The 19,398-nt window shown below is 40.8% G+C and overlaps 1 long non-coding RNA gene across 1 annotated transcript; it reads left to right on the top strand.

Moving 5' to 3' along the window:
* Positions 1-5,430: 5,430 nt before the first annotated feature.
* LOC148325913 (uncharacterized) lies at positions 5,431-14,756 on the top strand. Its single transcript, XR_015846100.1, has 3 exons — positions 5,431-5,566; positions 6,449-6,504; positions 14,633-14,756. It is a non-coding gene; the product is annotated as an uncharacterized LOC148325913 (long non-coding RNA).
* Positions 14,757-19,398: the final 4,642 nt, after the last annotated feature.

Below are 19,398 nucleotides of genomic sequence, written 5' to 3' on the forward strand. Positions count from 1 at the left end.
AACCAATTCAGGTTGTACTGCACCTCTCGCCTGAAGTCTACTGGGATAGACTCCAGCTCACCCGCGACCCTCGTCAGGATAAGCGGAACAGAAAATGAACAAATGGATGATATTACTTTAGGTCAGTGCATCTGATAGCGTCTGGGCCAGCAGAGACCACCGGTTGTTTAAAAAGTTTGCCAAAAGCTTTTTCACTTTAGCAAAAGGAGAGAAGGAGCGCTGGCCCGGAGCCTCACTGCTTCCTCTCGATTGAAGGACGGGAAAGCGTGAGAACAGTCACGGCGGCTGCTCGGAGAACATTGTATCTGTCTGTGGCGTGAAAAGAATGGAGCGATGAGAGAGGCCCTTTTACCCTGCGAGAGGGCTGGAGGAAGAGGAGGCTGGGAGTAAAAGCAAAAGAGTTCACCACTTCCCTCTAAATTAGATTAAGTTGGGTATTGATTGGGTAATAAATGCCAGGAGTTCTCCGCTACAGTGTACACCATCTACAACTGAGTCTTTCTCAGCACGGACAAGTAATGGAAGCGGTAATGAAAGTACAGGCTCGCTATCTTCTTACACTACATTAACAGATGGAAGCGGAATCGCCACATGTTGAAATTTGCGCGAGCCAAGAAGTCTCAGCGTGATTATAACAACAGTAAGAATTAAAGCTACGAGCCGGGAAGATTGGTCATTGCTCGCCTCCGTTTTATGGCCAACTCATCAAACTTTTGACGCCACACTGTGCTCATTTCAGATGGCGTAGGCAAAAAAAAAAATAATAATTGCAATTTAGTTTCACCCATCTGTTTAGGACAGTGATTCCAAACCACTGCGATTCCTCAAACTATGCGATTGTACTTCAGTGATCTGCAAATTATTAAATATTGACTACAAACAATTGTGTCTTACTTTATCTATCTACGCCAGGAATAAATAGTGACAGGCAGAATAATAAAATGTTCCTCAATGAGATAGCAGAAGGCACAATTAACCGGTTGTATCCACTTCTTGTCATTCATACGGCAAAACTGTTTTTAATCAGTCCCAGATTTGACGCCAAGTTGACAAATCTGTGAGTAAATTTTTCTTTTATGGTGAGCCATAATATTTTTCTAATTTCAAACGAGTGCCTTGGCTGAAAGATTGGGGAACATTGGCAAGAACTAGTTTGCAATAGACTGCATCTCACTAGCATTCGGCAAACAGCTAATTGGCTAAAGTCATTTGCTGATCACAGGCGAGACTGGAAGTAGATCACGGACCTGGTTCACGTCGTCCATTGGGTTACGGTCGTGTCGAAACCGTAGAGGTGAAAAGTGGACTCAAGTAGTGATGGGCACTCCGAAACCGAAGCTCCGGCGCACGTTTCAAACCCGGAAATAAAACTGACTCGGAACTCTGTTCCGACGCTCCGTTCAGGCTGCAGAAAACACGTGACCTGTGACGTCAGAAGCTTTAACCGTTTCATTATCGAAATGAACTCAAGTAAACCCTAAAAAGAAACAGTCTAAATGCAAAGATTGAGGATTAAAAAATAATAATGTTTGATTTTTTTTTATTTACTCAAAATCTTTCACAAGACACAAAAACATATTTTTTATTTAAAAGAATTAGGCAGCCAATCATTGTTTCCGTGTGTTTTACGAATGTTTAACTGTCTAAAAGCCTCTATAGTATGGACTGCAGTTCTATTTTTTTGCCAGCAGATGTCCTTATCACTGAAGCTTTGAAGCTTCAAATCATTTTCAACCGATTCCTTCAAATGGTTCAGTGGTTCATAAAAGCTCAATTTGTCCATCATTAGACCCGAGAGCAAGGGGAGACAGAAGTAACATGAACGAGGGGTTTATTGTGGAGAAGGTATTGACAGCAGCTAAAAATGTACACCAGTTCAAATTTTACAGAACTTTTCACGTGTCCTGTTATGATAAACACGTCAACTAAATTTCATTGTTGGTCAAACTGGTGTTAGGGACGGGGGGTATTTTTTTTTTTCAAATTTTACAGATGGTGCAGTTTTCGAGTGCCATGTTATATTTTTGTCAAAAAAGGAGCATTTTCTTTCTTGATGACAATGAGACCCTTCCAAAGAGGCTCGATTCGTCTGAAAACGCATAAAAAATCCAATTCCAAGACGGCATGCCTGGTGTGAAGGCCCCTGATCAAAGATGCACACAGCCTCTCTTTTGTGATGACTCCTCAAAACCATCATGAATATGTGAGGTCACGCTCTTCCCACTTTAGTTTTACCGAGTTGTGACCGGAATTGCTATAACAGCCCCAAAATGACTTCTTCCAACCAAAATGGTCAGCTTCCTGTTTAATATCATGCATCGGTGCTTGAGACTTATTCCTGTGTTCTATTATGATGGACACCCAATTTTTTTTGTAACGTGAAAGTGCTTTCCCGGGATAATTGTCTTCGCCGCCTCTTCATGGTCAATCCTCAAAATGATCATTAAACTTTGATGGCCTTCACCGCCCACATTAGACCGCGGAGGCAAAAAGCTTTGCAATCTCACGTCATCCCTCTGTCTTGCTTTTAATTCAAACTCATTGGAATGAATTATCCAGTAGGAGTTCAACAAAGTAGATGGGAGTCTTGAATTCACCCCAAAATGGCCGACTTCCTGCTTAATTTCATGCAAAGAACCTTGAGACTCAATTACCTGTCAAATGGTGACAGAGAATTTTCCTTTTCAACATTCTAAACGGTGCTATCGACTGACTTGCGGGAGTTGTGTGGTTTAAAAAGAAAAATTAAAATATAAACAGTGCTTTTAAATTCCGATCGAAATGAGAGGCTGTTAACAGCCCATTTCCCAAGAATGATTTCTCCTTTCCCGCTGTCTTGATTAAGCACCCGCATTTAATCGATGGCTGTTTCTCACATCCAAATTTGGTTATTGTCACCAGCTGCGTGCAGCACGGCGACGCGTCATGTGACATATCATGATGCATCAGCAACAGCTGGCGCTCTAACCAGATTGCTTTGCAGTATCATTCGGAATAAAAAGCCGCCGAACAATTCCATCTCAGACACTTAGTAATTGTGTTGGAGCCAGAAGACGCTAATGTGCACGTCTGTTAAAATAAAGACTTTAATGGCATACTGAGATATTGTTTTGAATGAATTTCACATTCTGAAATCATTTCTTTCTTACCAACGAGATGTTACCAAAAATGGTTCCGTTTTTGGTAGAGAGCTATCGTAGCCTACATCTGGACGCCAACAATCAGCAGTAGAAAACTCCCGACCACAACGCGACTATTTATGGCCAATGGAAAGGAAGCATGGGATCAATTTTTAAGTTAAGTTAAGTCCACTTGCAAAAATTGTTCAATGTACCTTCAACTGTGCACACTCCCAAAGGAGTGGCTGCAAGCTAAAAAGGACAGAGTGAAATGCATATATTTTGATCTTACACTACGAAGGATGGTGCCATGTTTAAGAACTGATATTAATTGAACCACACTTAAGACCAATCAAATTGCTTCAAACTACAGACTAAACAATATTTAGAGAGAAAAGTGCACATACTCCATTTACAATTAAATTTTGGGGCTTTCTGTTCAAGTTTAAATTGTGCAACAGCCTGTCTGAATGGTTACTAGAATGTAAAACATTTAAACGCTAAAGTAAAGGGTCTGAAGTCGAAATTATACTTAGTCTACCAAATATGGTTCCATGCCTTAAAGGGCTGCCTGTGAATTTCAATGACTATTAGTCAAAACCAGGTGTGGGCAAAGTACGGCACGGGGGCTACATGCGGCCCGTTAAACATTTTAATACGACCCACCGGACTTAAATGAATAAAGCTTGTTCATGTTTTATTTTCTAAATACTGTGGTTTTTCAAAGACATATATATTGTTGTAATGTTTTTGTTCACTTTCATTTAAAATTTTTTTTTTTTTTCTCCATCCATCTGGCCCCTCTATCAAATTTTAGAGCCCATTGTGGCCCGCCAATCAAAAGGTTTGCCCACCCCTGGTATAATCCAAAGTGAGCACGAGTAAAATGGCTGCAGATCAGAAAGTAAACAATATCCCAGAGTCAACGAGGGGCATGTTGAGTGTATTGAAAAAGAAAAATTCAGTAACAAAAAATGGTTCCACACCCACTAAAGGGTGACCTGTTTATTGTAAACAATCAGCAAACGGGTAAACTCAGCAACCCAACAGCAAAAAGACTGCATAGAACATAATCAACATTTCACAGTGTTGCATTTACAGTCCATTTTGAACATTTGCCTTAAAAAAAAATACTTCCATGCCTGCAAGTCGTGACAGCACATTGTAAAGTAAAGAACAACATTTATAGGCCAAAGAATGGCGCATGTGGTCCATTTTGTGACCAAAAACTAGTTCCATGCAAGCGAAAGCTTGCCGAAGTGTGACTGCATGGCTGCGCACTAAGAAGTAAAGAACACTTCAAGGTCAAAGGAGTTTTTTTTTTCCGAGATACAGATTAGTTGTAAATTATTGAATCCTGTCGGTGGAAAAGGGGCTTCTAATCTGCGCAGAGGAAAAGGCAATCTGTGCGGATCATGTGATAACACCGCGGGTCATATGACACATGTAACAGGCCTAATCAATAGCAAGCGTTTTCCCTTGGGTGTGCGGTTAATAATTCAGCAGACGTATATATCTGCATATGCTGCACATCCAGCTCGATCTCATGTCTTGATGTGCTGCCTCTTGAATTGAAACCATTCAAAAGCCTCTTTTGGTTTTCTTTATCGTCAGGTTGGATTTCCAGCTGGTGTGGATTGTGCATCACCCCCCTGTTATTGTAAGCATTTGCATTTTATGCCCCCCCCCCTCCCCTCACTTTTCCTTTCTCCTTTAGTCATCAGTATCCCGTCTCCTGCTTAATGGTGCGAGACAGCATCCGTGATAAGCGGCCTGCTCGCCGCGCCGGTATTCAACAATATGTCTCCCTGTGCCCGCGTGCCGCTGTTGCGCCGGTGACTCGGCCCGTTTAATAAACACTGAATAAAAAATGACGGGCGGTCACAATGCTGCAGGCGGAGACTCTAAATCCCGTCTAAAGCATATTCAAATCGGCCTGCGCGGCCACCCCCCCCTCCCCCTCTTTCTCGCCCGCCTTATCGCGAAAACAACATTATGTCCGCCCGTTGAATTTTATGATTAGGCATAACAAAGTCCCGCAGATAGGAATGTGCGGCAACAGACAGCAAACCCTATTACCGCAAGTGGACGGCTAAGTTTGTTTGCCGTAATTTATTAGCCTGTCTGAAAGGATTGCCTTCCAGTGACACGAGAGGCTATAAGCTGATTTATGTAATCATGTTTTGTAGGAGTGGGCAGCACTGGAGTTTAGTGTTGAGCACGGTTGCCTCGCAGCGAGGAAATTTGAGCTCGAATCTGGCATTGTTGTCAAATCGTTGCCGTTTAAAGATGTTGACGTTTTTTTTTTTTTTACTGTGCTATTGAGTCGTGGGAGGATTTTAAATGTTTTACTTTTCAAGAGGGTTATGGCTGCACTGATTGTCCTTTTCAGACTTGCTGTACTTATTTTTGTGGAATAGAATTTGTCGCTTCAAAATGTTCGAAATGTAAGCATTCGTGTGATGGTTTTTGAAATAGTTCATGTTTCTAATGCTTAAATGCATGAAAAATATCTCGTTAGCATATTTATGGAGATTTCCATGTTGAATTAAGATCATGCTAATTCTCATTTCCATGTTGAGTTCACTCACATCAATTCTCATTGCTGACTTTTTGGCCATTCAGACGTGACTTATGTGCGTATATTTTACTGGGGGTGCATCTCATTTTGTGTTATATGCAAAAATGTTCAACAAAATAGCACTGCGCCAATCTCACTAACTTGTCCTTTTATGTTAGCATTATGCTAATTGTCATTGCCGCACCAATGATCCATGCAGACCTGCTGTGGTTATTTTTACTTAGAAGAGCTCTTTGCGTTTTCGCAGCTAAACCTTGAATGCCACACGTTTGTGTTAAGTTTACGTTTGATGGTTATTAGGTATAAATAGTTCTCGTTTTTATGCTAAAATCTCTTGATAACATGTCAGTGGCGATATCCATATACATCAGCATTTCCAGAATAGTTTTTTTATTTTTGTATTGCTATATAACTTGTGAATATTTTAGCTGTTTGGGAATTTATTCAAAACCGATGCCGCATTTGACGGCACAAAAACAAAACTCTAGAAGTCTTTTTAACTTGGAAGGTAGAGAAATATTTCTGTGGGTTTTCACCTCTCAGTTAGGAAGAGCAGAGGACGTATTTTTGGCACTTTTTTCCAGGTAAAAGATTGCAAGCCTTTACCTCGGCGCCAACATTATTCAACCTCTTAGATAAGAGTCCCTTGCAGCTGCCTAATCTCGTGTCTTGTCACAGCGAGTTGAACTTGAACCACCTTAGGACAGACGGGCTTTAACCTTCTTTCATATTGTGACTCTCATTTCAGAATTCTGAGTTAAACTTCCAGAGGAGGACATCATTATTTGATCTCCTGCTGAATTTGTAAGTTTGTTCACTTTAGAAATGATCAGTCTTATTTAGTTTATTATTATTATTATTAATATTATTATTATTATTATTTATTTTTATTAATAATAATAATAATAATAATGATAAAATCTCTTTATTATTATTATTATTCTTGCTGTTAATTAATTAAAAATTAATTTTAATAATAATTATTATTATTGATCAAATTTATTAATTTCCGCTGAAACACAGAATGTCAGTCAAAAGTGCATAAACACACATACACGAACACACATACACGCACAATATAGAAGCTATAAAATGTAGCAAAAATGTTGTATTTTATTGACAGAAATTAGTATTTGATCCCATACAACTCTGTCCGAATTGTGGCTCACATTCTGGCTGGTGCCCACGTGACGCACGGCCACACACACAATGAACCTATTTCCAATACTCCTGATTTCATCTCAAGCGTATAAAGCACACCTGTTCAAGGAATTGTTTTCTTACCTTGCAATCTCTATACCACCATGGGCAAGATTCAGACCCAACACACACCGAGCAATGCGGCCGCAACTTACTGAACTATCACAGTGGTCACGGTTCTGCTGACGATCAGGCACTTTTTTTTTCTTGCTATTCGAACTTCAATGAAAATGCTGTCAAAATTGTGTATGTCAGGGACAAAATTGTAGACATGCACAAGGCTGGAACGGGCTACATCAATAGTTCCATCAGGAAAAGTCTTGGTGAGAAGGTGACAGCTACCAGTGTCATTATTCCAAAGTGGAAGATAAACAAAATGGCCGTCAATTGCTCATGCTCTGGAGAGCTCGCTTAGATCTTGGAGGGAGGATGACCACAAGAAAGGTAAGGGAGCAGACTCTAAGTACACAGCAGGAATTTGGAGGACGGCAACTGGGGATGGATGCTATTTAATTCGTTGAATGTCAGTCATTTTCAGAAAAAAAGAATGCCAACCTTTTTAGAGCATTTCGACTGATTTTTCAAGAACCATAGCACATTTTCTTTTATGATTATTTTTACATCAACTCTACTGAATTTAAGAATATTCGCTCCTCTTTCACCAAGAAAAAAAAACGCTTTAGTCTAAATTTTCCATTCTTTAGTAATAAGCAGTGGAATATATAGCCTCTTGTTACATAATCCGGAAGAAAAATATCTTCCTGTCTCTTAGAGTGTCACAGAGTCTCATCAGCAGGTTGCAAGAGAAATAAGAGAATCTGGAAGACTCAGAAAAGCAGAGACGTGGATGTCTTTAAAAATTAAAAATAAAATAAACGTGATTTTTTGTCATTCAGCCCCTTATCAGCGAACATCAAGTCATGGAAGTACTGAAACATTGACCAACTGGACACGTGCATTCAGAATGGAGTGGCTTAGTCAGTCTCCAGACCTCAACCCAATAGAACACCTGTGGAGTTTTCTGAGCAGCAGCCAAGATTCTTAATGGATTTTTGTATGCATTTTTGACTAATATTACGCCAATTAACGTAAAAATAAAAAATCACTCATAACTGTTCAGTTCTTCGTATGGTTGTAAAGTGGCAAATTCAACAGTGGATCAAATCATTCTTCCCCCCCACTATACTGCAAGTCAGACACTTACTTGTAAGAGCAGCTTTTGCTCTCACTCCTGAGACCGCCTGGAGGGCGAGGGGCCGCGATGCCGCTTTGGGAGACGGTTCAAAGTTGTTCAGGAGTGGTGAACCGGAATCCCGGCCCGTCATACGAAAGGCCACCCAGGCGTGCAGAGAACACACATGAAGCTTCCAGAGGAATGTTGGACCTTTAACCCATGATTCTTGCAGACAGTAATTACAGGCCTGGCAGTAGATTACAAGACAGCATGCAGCAGTTGGTCAATAGTAAAAGGTTATGCGAGTGTATGGGGAGGAGTTGGGTAAAGGGGTGGGGTTCGGCGATGAGGGTGCCACAGAGGAGATCAGCAACTGCAAACATCTTGGGTACTTGGACACACCATCCGTCCATTTTATGAAGAGCCTGTGCAAAGTATGTCGTGTGAACCTCAACACTAAACGAGACTATTCGAAACTGTGTCAGACTTGGCGATGTTTCCCCTTTCCCTCTCCTAGTTTGGACTTACATGGCTTCTTTTGGTGTGTCATGACTAATTAATACAATATTGGATTACTGCACTTCTGTTAGAATTGAAGAAAAAGTAATTTGTTGAACAGCGCAGTGAGTTTGCAAATTCCGGCATTGTGAATGTACCCTGAATGCAGCATATTGTTTGCGCAGCAAACGGAGTGATTTCGTCGATGATTAACAGCGATCACCCAAAGTATGATACGACATACTGATTGCGTGAACGTGACCAAGCGCTCCATGGTCCTTTTTTGATTCAAGAATATTAATAGTAAATCGTTTTTTATTTCTACTGTGCAAAATGTTAATTATCATTAATAACTAATAATCGGAGTCCACACATCCCGAGCATGCCTTGAGTTTTTTTGTTTTATTTTCAGTCAAGTTTATTTTATTAGCTTTATGCTATTTTATTTTGTTGCCTTCATTTCTTTTGTGATGGTAACCACGAGTAACTGGCAAGACGGGCCATCATTAAAAATTGCAGTTCGGTTCGAAATGGAATTTGCGCGTGACTACCTGCGGGGAGAGATACTGTCTTGTACAAGACTCCCATTACAATCGGCTGGATCTATCTCAATTGGCAGAAGGAGCGCTAATGTCCGGCCTCGAATAACACGCATCGAAGCTGTCAACAAAGCTCTTTAATCAATTCCATTTCCTTTTTTTTGTGCTCAGGAATGCAGCAGTGCTGAAGTGCATTCACTCTATTATTGTGCCAGCAAAGAGGCAGATAATAAGCGGACAAAGCGGGATGCTTCCGTATCAGATTGAAAAAAAAACAATGTGCCTCATTAATGCACGAGCAGACCGTTAAAGCGCTTCATGGCTCTTTTGACTCACCAAAATTATTAAAACTCACAGGTGTGGCGTTTTATCATCTACAGAGGACAATACAGACCAGGCCCGCCAGAGAGTTTGGAGTTGAGTTTTGACTCCGGCTGCAGATTTAGAGGATTAGAAGCAGGCTTGACAATCTTTGAGGGACCGAGATAAGCATATGGTGAAAATAGATGGCGCCTCACTTGGACTGACTGACGGACTGATGAGAGACGCAGATATGCTCTTAGAAATGGTCTGAATAGAAAAATGAAGTACAACGGCTCTGAAGAATCAATCACGTCATTTAAGATGTTAATATGATCCCTTATCGAATATAACATTTGCATTTCCAGTCACAGTAGCAAAAAGACATAATATTAAGAGTAGAAAAGTCATATTTATGAGAGAATGAAGTTGTAATATTACAATTCTTAAAAAGTCAGAATATTACCAGAAAGACATGATTTTACAAGACAGATTACCATAAAAAAGTGTTTTTTGAGAAAAAGGCAGAGTAAATGAGATTTTTTTTCAAGTTGTAATTTTGCTGAAAAAAAAACATAATAAGACAAGAATTCAGTGATCATAATATCAGTAAAATTGATTATTGTGCAGGAGAAAAATCACAATTTTGAAAGATTTCATACATGAGAAAAAAATTGTAATTGCACAAGATTGAAGTTGTAATATTACAAAAAAAATGAAAATAAAAGTCTGAATTTGAGCAATTAATTTATAAGATCTTTTTTATTATATTATAAAAAGTTGTTTAGTCGAGTTGTGGCCAAATTTTACTGGCCTTAAGTCGCGATCAGACAATAATTCAGATCTAGATAAAGTTTTAGAGAAAATATAGCCATTATATGCGTGCAAAAGTCATCATTTACAAGCAAAAAATAAACATTACAATAAAAAAAAGTGCTCAAAAATGCAATTCATAGAAAATAGTCCCGAATTTACAAGAGTAACATCGTAATGTGACAATGAACAAAAAATCCTGCCAGTTGATGCCTCACAGCTGCACGTTGAGCAATGTGATCAGCCGACGCACTGCGACGGAAAACTGCGACCCTGTATCAGGTTTGGCGGCTCCGTATAGAGTGCAGCACTTTTATTAAACCATAAAAGTGTGATGGTCAAGGAAGAACCAAGTTGCCGCAAAGAGAGCAAGTAGGCGACAATAAAGGAGGGTGTGTTTATTCACTGACTGTACACAGAGATTCTCCACTGTTTCATTCACCAGTAATTATGGAATTATTAATATCGTTAAGTACTGTTGTAAAACAATATATGTATACTGTATAAACTGTATCTCGCTATCTTAAAAGCATTTATTTGTTGCTGGCTGTGACCCTGAAATTTGCTACCTGGTAACGGGCTCACGCTCCAGAGTTCTCCCTGGCACCGAGCTCCTTCCTCCCTGCACCTTGCCGACTTGTTTTGACGCCGTTCGTCACGCTCGCTTCATTTGGCTCATTTAAAGAATCAATTAGAAATTGGCAGCGTGGGCGGCGACGCTCTCTGGGAAGTCAAGATGATGCAGTTTCTCGACCTTCACACCTGCTGGCGGCCTCGTCGATGATCAAGAACGTTACTACACCAGCCTCAAGCCGCACCAGTATCCCCGACCCCCTCCCTCCAAGGATGCCCAACATGTTGGCCCCTCAGGTGTAATCCACAGAAGTGCTGCGCTTCATTAACATTTCAAAAACGACACCATCACCTGTCAAGAGCTTGCCGTTGCCACAGTAACAAAGGCTGCTGCCCCGCAACACATAGATTGTCATTAAACCCAACCGGAGTGATTTGTAGGTCCATTAATTACACCCCTTTCACACACCACTTCCCATCCCTGGGAACAAAGGGAAGGTGAAGCAGGACGTCCATTTTTCTTTTTTTTTTTTTTGCTGGAACATCAATGTCAGATTACACTGTCCCGCATTCAGCTTTTGCCCCCGCCGTCTCGCTATCTCCGCGCCCTAGAGATATACGATTAATTACAGCTGAGGGGGGAATTGGGTTGGGGAGGATGGGGTTGACATTGATGGCGGCGTGTGTGTACACTGTCGCCTCAAACTTTATGCAAGAGTCACGGCCGTGAAATTGGCGGAACGTAACACGGGGGACGACTGATGCCAGTCAAAAGAAGCCCATTTTCTCCCGCACTGTTCCATTGCGATTAGCTCATCGAGTATAATGACTAACTGGAAGAGATCTGCTTGTTTGTTGCAACGTGATACTCACTTGGATGCTGAGCACTCACACTCCATAATAACAAAGTGCAGGAGTACAATGGGAATGTGAGTGCTAAAGATGCTAATGCTAATGGTTTAAAAAAAAAGCAGAACAGCCAAAAACAGCATATTTAGCACTGCTGAGTACGAATACCGTCATGTTTTGCTTGTTTGTTTGTTAGTCGGTGATGAGCCACTGAATATAGTCCATGGACTCAATAGACTAAATAAATACAAAAGGTACCAAATATGGTTCGCCATCTTTAAGTTGGCAAGTAAGGTCACTGATGAATAATATACCTGAAATTCCTGATAACAAAAGTAGCGAATATGTTTCCCGATACATACTGTAACGTCTTTAAAAGACACGTCAGACTTCCATTCAGTCCTTGACTCTTTATTCTCACAAAAACGGCTCTGTTGTCCGTAACCGATCAAAACACGGGAAACTCACTCCGTCATTTTCAACGGATCACACACTCTCTCTCTCTCTCTCTCTCTCTCTCTCTCTCTCTCTATCTCTCTCTCTCTCGCGCTCTCTCTCGCTCGCTCGCTCGCACCTCCCGTCCAGTGAGTCGCGCGATGCATTCATAGAAATCGGACTTAACACAACTCAGAGAAACACAAATGTCAAAACAGGAACAGACAACAGACAACCCAATTCGTTACAATACTGTAAGTGCCCTAATATGGTTTCTGGGTCAATATGGTCCTTAATATACAGTATAATGTATCAAAATATTAAATATACCTTATTATATTACTCTTACTATGGATAAGGTACCAAATATTGTTTCTGATAAATCAATCAGGTTGTCACACGCAGTGTACAAAAGTACAAACAACAACAAATTGTCTTGGGAGAGGTATGCTCGCTCCAAAGTACCAATTTTATTCGACTGCATTATTCCAAATGGCTAGCATTACAAATGACACGAAGATCACACGCTCAATGTAATAATTAGTATACAATTATGCACGTTTTGAGTAATGTCCATCCCTGTGCGGGCCCGTCGAAGAACATGGATGTCTATGAGTAATGTGTGCTTTTGATCAGCATGTAATTGCTGTGACTAATCTGTCACATTGTGCAACTTAATTAAGGGAATAAATCATAATATCCGCATGTCACACACCACCGGTATTTGCCTTTCATTAGCCAAAAAGGCAAATGAAAGTTCACCAAATCTACATCCGCCCGTTGAACAAGACAAATTTGATCGGGTCTCGTTTAACTCGGCACAGCTGACTAAACAGTGTACAAAGCAGCAGCCTTTTTTTTCGAGGAAGTCAGAAATTGCAAGAACAATTGAAAACTTTCATTTAATGGCTTCATGAAAGTCCGAACTCTGCGGCTTCTATTTGTTTATTGCCTTGGATGATGTATTGTGTTTACTTTTCTGATATTACATGTCGCAATTATGACTTCTGAAAGATAGGTTGCTAAATCGGGTTCCTTTATACATGCTTCAGTTACCAAAGAATGTAGCAGTGTTCCTTTCCTAAACAACAGGTGGATCTATTTCTGAAATATCATGGCCATAAATTACAACAGAGTACAACGCAGACATGGTGAATCAGCATTTAGCTGTTCTGCTTCATGCTCATGAAATAAATAAGTAAGTAAGTAAGCTCCAATTGTGAATGCTTTTAAATCTAGATGTTATTGAGATTTTAAAGAGCTCACCTGCTGACATTTTACCCGCACCCTGTGATTTTATTCAACCTGGCCAATTTAAACAGGAATTTAAAATCAACATTTAACTAAAACTGTAAAAATCAAGACTATACCCCTGTGGAGAAATGATTAATTCTAGAAATCAAAAAGAAAATACAGATTGCAGAAGGAGGTAGAGAAAAAGTAAACTTACAGTTCCATGAGATACTTTGTGAACAACTCAAATCCTACAATAAAATAGTCCAACAGGCAAGAGCTTCTTATTTTCAAAATCACTTCACAGTTAATGAAAACAACTCCAGATATCTCTTCTCCACCTTCGATTTTTTAAATAGTTCTAATTTTAAAACGTCCTTAAAGACATCAACCGACACCCTCGGCGAGGACTCATTCAGTGCCATTGACGGATACAGAAGTCAAAAAGTACAATCATTCTACCTGGGATGGTAGCGAATGAGTTAAAGACAATTTATGGATTCTTCTTGGAACAGATTTTGAATATTGTTAATTGCTCTCATCCGACGGTTTTAAATAAGTACTGAAGCCCCCTTCTGAGGAAGAGCAGTTTGGACCTCAGCGTTTTTAAATACCCTTTAGGTATCCTTTTTTAACATATTTATTTATAAATAGTTATCAGTTTTTTGTAAAAGTGTGTTTGCGGGTGTGTGTGTGAGCGCAGGCGTGTGTGTGCGTGCACACATAAATCTGTTTGTCGTATTTTGGCTGTTTTTATTGCACAGCACTTTGAGTTGCATTTTTATGTATGAAAAGTGCTATTTGAATAAAAATGTGATTTGATCCAATATCAAATATGGTTCCTTCCCTAATCCATAATTTATCAAATAATGGACAGATATGATATAGTACTGATCAAATATGGTTCCTCTCCAGATAGAAGTCTCTCCGTGCCCCGTGTCGCTGTCATGTCATTCTCTCCAGAGTGACATGTGCTCGGACATTTATTTTCAACTCTTGATGGTTGCGATGCGGCCGGTCTCTTGCAGGTGGTGGCGGCAATATCACAGAGCGACATAGCTCCGTCGTCACATTCACCAAGTCTCACTGATATGCGAGAGCACGACCAGACAGTCATGACCAGGTGTGGGAAAACTACGGCTCGGGGGCCACATGCGGCCCGTTAAACGTTTTTATCCGGCCCGCCAAACTTGGAAAAAACATTCAATGAATAAACCTTGTTAATGTTTTCTTTTCTAAATGTGGTTTTTCCGAGACATATATATTGTTTTTGTTCACTTTCATTTAAAATTAAATGATTATTTTTTTCTCCGATGAGGTGAGGTGACCAAAACACTCCATACATCTGCTGCTGGTCCGGCCCCTCTGTCAAATGGTGTGGACTAATAAGACGGACGAATCTACCCGAAGAATGGTTATCTCCTACAGGCCGGCATCTAAGAACATCAAGAAATGGCTTGTAAGCGCACTAAAAGCTTTTCTATTTTAAGAGCTACAATTAAAAGTGTCCAGCACCACATTTCTCTAATTGCTTCCACTGGTGTTTATGTCTCTCTCTCCGTCTCTTCTCAGATGAGATTTAGGAGTCCACCTTGATTTAATGAGGCCTAAACAATCGCCGCAGCACCTTTTTATCGTCTAAAACAAACTCATTACATCTTTGTTGGCCTCCTTCCTCTCTAATCTTCCGTTGAGCCTCTCTCTCAAAGTTCTCGCTGAAGAATTCACATGCGTGATTTGTCATGTAAAATGGAGATGTATGGGCTTCTGCGATGGAGCATTGACGCATTGCAGGGTCTCAGGTGTCACTGGCCATTTCCCGGCCAGGGACCCCGCCACAACGAGATTAGGTCCATTTATCTGATTCCGCATTGCTTCTAAACCTATTTCGACTGTCATTTAAGTCCGTGAGCGGGTCATTAGTCCAACATCTGTTTTGTTTTGCAGCAAACGGCTGCTGCTGTTTGATCGGATGGCAGGACGGAACGTTACGCGCCAGACTCATTTTCTTGTCACATTCTCAGAGAGCCAGGCCAAGACGGATGTTAATTGTGGCGAGGTCTCACAGTTAGATACCATTAAACCATCAAGTTTGAAAAGCCTTTCGAAAACAACATGCCAACTGTCTGCTATGTAACCATTATCACCTTAAAAATTCAGATTCGACAGGTTTACATGAGGTAATGCTTGGCAGTCGATGGCGGAACAGTTAGAAAACGTTCTCATAGAAAAGTGTTTGGTCCCTGCACGTCAAGGATCTTGAATCAGTTATACCAGGTGTGGGCAAACTACGGCCCGGGGGCCACATGCGGCCCGTTAAACGATTTAATCCGGCCCGCTGAACTTGAAAAAAATCTAATGAATAAACCTTGTTAATGTTTTATTTTGTAAATACTGTGATTTTTCAAAGACATATATATATTGTTGTAATGCTTTTGTTCACTTATTTTTTTTCTCCGATGAGATGAGGTTACCAAAACACTCCATCCATCTGCTCCTGGTCCGGCCCCTCTGTCAAATTTTAGAACCCATTGTGGCCTGCCAATCGAAATGTTTGCCCACCCCTGGGTTATACTGTCAATACACTTATTTTCTTTGGGTACCAAAAAAGTTTCATTTGTCATAGCAAAATTCTTGTACTACATAATATACTGAAATACGTGTCGTCTTCTGATACTTAAGATACCAAATCTAGTATTTATTTCTAATTGTCAGGTTACTGGAAAAATGATCATCGGGTACTAGAAATTTATCTGCCACCAAATGTGGTTTCTTTCATGATTCTTCTGGTGTCCAATACGGTTCCTCTCTTAAGGTAGCATGTAAGATCTGCGGAAAAGAATGACATCAGATAATGTACTTGATACAGAAAAACGGTTTCTCATTTTTAGGGGACTAAATGTAACAGACCCTTCCATCCATTAGCTGAGCCGCTTCTCCTCACAAGGGTCGCGGAGGGAGCCTACCCAGCTGTCTTCAGGCAGTAGGCGGGGGACACCCTGAACTGGTTGCCAGCCAATTGCAGGGCACACAGAGATGAACAACCATCCGCGCTCTCAATTTAGAGTGTTCAATCAACCAACCATGCATGTCTTTGCAATGTAAGAGGAAACCGGAGTACCCGGAAAAAACCCACGCTGGCACGCCGAGAACATGCAAACTCCAAACAGGAAGGCCGGAAGAATCGAACCCTGCACCTCTGCACTGTGCCATCGTGCTAATCAGTGCCCCCTTGATGTTTCCAAAATGAAAAGGATCAATTCCGTTTGAGACGATTATTCTGAAACCAGATGTACTTAAGCGTTTTCGTTTGTTTGTTTTTTTTGTTTTGTTTTTTAAATCACGAGGAGGCAAACTTTTATAGATACCTGCGGGGGCCATCGAGCGCCTTTATTTACTCTGTCATATCCTGTCAGAGTGAATAAGCCCCTCAGTTGATGTCAGGTTTCAAACGCGTAAACAGCCATTGTTGTTGTTTTTTTGTTTTTTTTTTCAGACTGCCGGGTAACATTCTGATTAGTCTGACAGGACTCCCCCAGTGGGACATGAGCAGACTACCTCTGAAAAGATGACGCCATTGACGACTTTGACCGATAATTACCTCGCCGTGTCACCCCACCCGCCCGTTCCGCCGGAGGAATCATCCTGCATTCAAAGCAGGCTGCACATGTGCCCTGGCAAAATGCCTGACAAGGAGCAAACAAGACAGTCGAGCGCCGAGGCGGGTCGGAAGGATCAAAGTCACCGGGATGAAGGGGAGCGGGAGGTTGAGCGGCAGCAGGGGTGGGATCGGGATACAACCGGTGCTGAAGCTGTTGCTCTTAATAAAGACCACTGAAATATGTTGAATATGGATCTCACACGTGTCATCATGAAGCTCCTTGTGGGTCGTGCATCAACTGTATTTGCTGCCATGATGCATTATGTGATTTGTTAGCCAGCACTTTGGCTGTTTTTACACTGCAAGCATGAATGTTAAAATGTATCTTTGCGTGTCGCAACTCCGGGCAATCAGACTTTATTAGATTAGATGTGACTGCACAACACCAACACTTCGCTTCATCCCCCAATTAGCTGCATGCACATGGAATGAAATATGATTGCTGATTCCAAAGGAAGGATTTAACCGATACTACAGGCACAAATTATGGTTCCTCTCATTATACTTCGGAACTGAAAATGGTCATCAAGGCTTACGGTACAGTAAAAAGGTCTCTGATACTTAAGATACAGATATCAATCCTCTCCGGATCCCCAGGCTTCAAAAATGGTTAATTTTTGTTACTTGAGGCACCAAATATAGTTCCTTTCATGGTACTTACTAAATCAGGGGTGGGCAAACTACGGCCCGGGGGCCACAGGCGGCCCATTAAACATTTTAATCCGGCCCGCCGAACTTGAAAAGATTTAAATAAATAAACCTTGTTAATGTTTTATTTTCTAAATACTGTTGTTTTTTAAAGACATATATATTGTTGTAATACTTTTGTTCACTTTCATTTAAAATTAAATGTATTTTTCTTCTCCGATGAGGTGAGGTTACCAAACACTCCCTCCATCTGCTCCTGGTCCGGCCCCTCTGTCAAATTTTAGAACCCATTGTGGCACAACAATCAAAAAGTTTGCCCACCCCCTATACTAAATGGTCCCTAATATTAAAGGTACAAAATGTGGTTTTCTCCTGATCCCTAAGGCAACAACTGGTTTCTTTCCTCTTACATGAGGTAATAAATTCTGGTCATTTCCAGACGTTTAAGTTACAAAAATTTATACTTGAAGTAACAAACGGGGATTCTCTCCTTAAACGTACCCCAAAAATTCAGATCAGTTAAGAATTAGGCTTTCTCTAATGCTACTTTAGGTACCAAATTGTGTCGTGCCAAAATTGTGTCACTGATAATTAAGGGACCAAAAATGCTCCCAGATATTTAACAATCCAAGAAAGTTCTTCAGATCTATACATATGTTAACAAACATGATCCCTGACACACAATAAACCAAATTTGAGCTGTTATAGTTATGGTAACAAATATGCTTCCTTTGCTGGTCGCAAAATGATTCCTTCTTATGGATTGATTGTCTTTTATCCTGTTGGCTCTCGCTGACTCGTTTACAGAACTTCCTGGAAGCTGAGGCTGTTTGATGGACTTTTCTCCCTGCCTGCTACTTCTTTTGTGCTGATGATGCCGATAGCCTTTTACTGCTTCCAGCTTCGCAATTAAAGACATTTCCCTTGCACATTCAATTTCCAATTTTCCTGCTTCCAGTGGTCCAGTAAGGTCACATCATGATTTCCCAACCCCAGCCTGCCAACTGGGAAAGTTCGCCTGTGGCCTTTTTTTTTTTTTGGGCACAGTGGAAAGACCCCCCCCACCCCCATGCCTCAATACCTCTCTGTCCCATTATCTCAATGTGATTGCAAATGTGCCACTGCTGGTTTTGGTGCAGATAAGAGCCTTGAAGACAAAATGCTTGCTTCCCAGTCAGGTAGGTCCTCAAGCGCTATTGTCTCCTCAAGGAAAACCACAGTAGGGTTAGTTTAGGCGAAATGATGAATGAGAAAATGTGAATTACATTTTCTAAAATCATCCTTTGAATTGAACTTAATGTTTGGATGTGGCGTTCATGGGTCTTGAAAATGTCGCAAACAAAATAAGCCTCATCTACATAATTACTTTGGAAATCTTTGTTACAAATTTCACAAATTTACAATTTGTCATTTTTGCATAAGGGAGAGCGAGCATGACATGTTTTTGTACCTACTGTCCTGTAAACGTTGAGGAGGCTGAGCTATGTGTTCTGAATCTGTGCAGGGAACAATGCAATCCCAAGAGTATTAAGGCATTCTGAAGTGAAATGTTCTGCGCGGTGTCAGAAGGCTCAGCCGTGGCAGCCGCAGAACAAGACCGAGACTCCATGCAGATTTATTTTATACTATACAAGCAAAATTGTTTCAACTGTTACATTAACGAAAGAAAACCCGAAATGGTCATTAGATAACCCGAAACTGGTGAGACTGGAATTTGTTAAAATTCAAATTAGCGCTTTTTGGCAAGTCACGTCATCTCTGTCTACAGATGCAAA

This window comes from Idiotropiscis lumnitzeri, chromosome 12, assembly GCF_059441095.1.
Source record: "Idiotropiscis lumnitzeri isolate Australia: NSW breed Sydney's pygmy pipehorse chromosome 12, RoL_Ilum_1.0, whole genome shotgun sequence".
Taxonomy (NCBI): Eukaryota; Metazoa; Chordata; class Actinopteri; order Syngnathiformes; family Syngnathidae; genus Idiotropiscis; species Idiotropiscis lumnitzeri.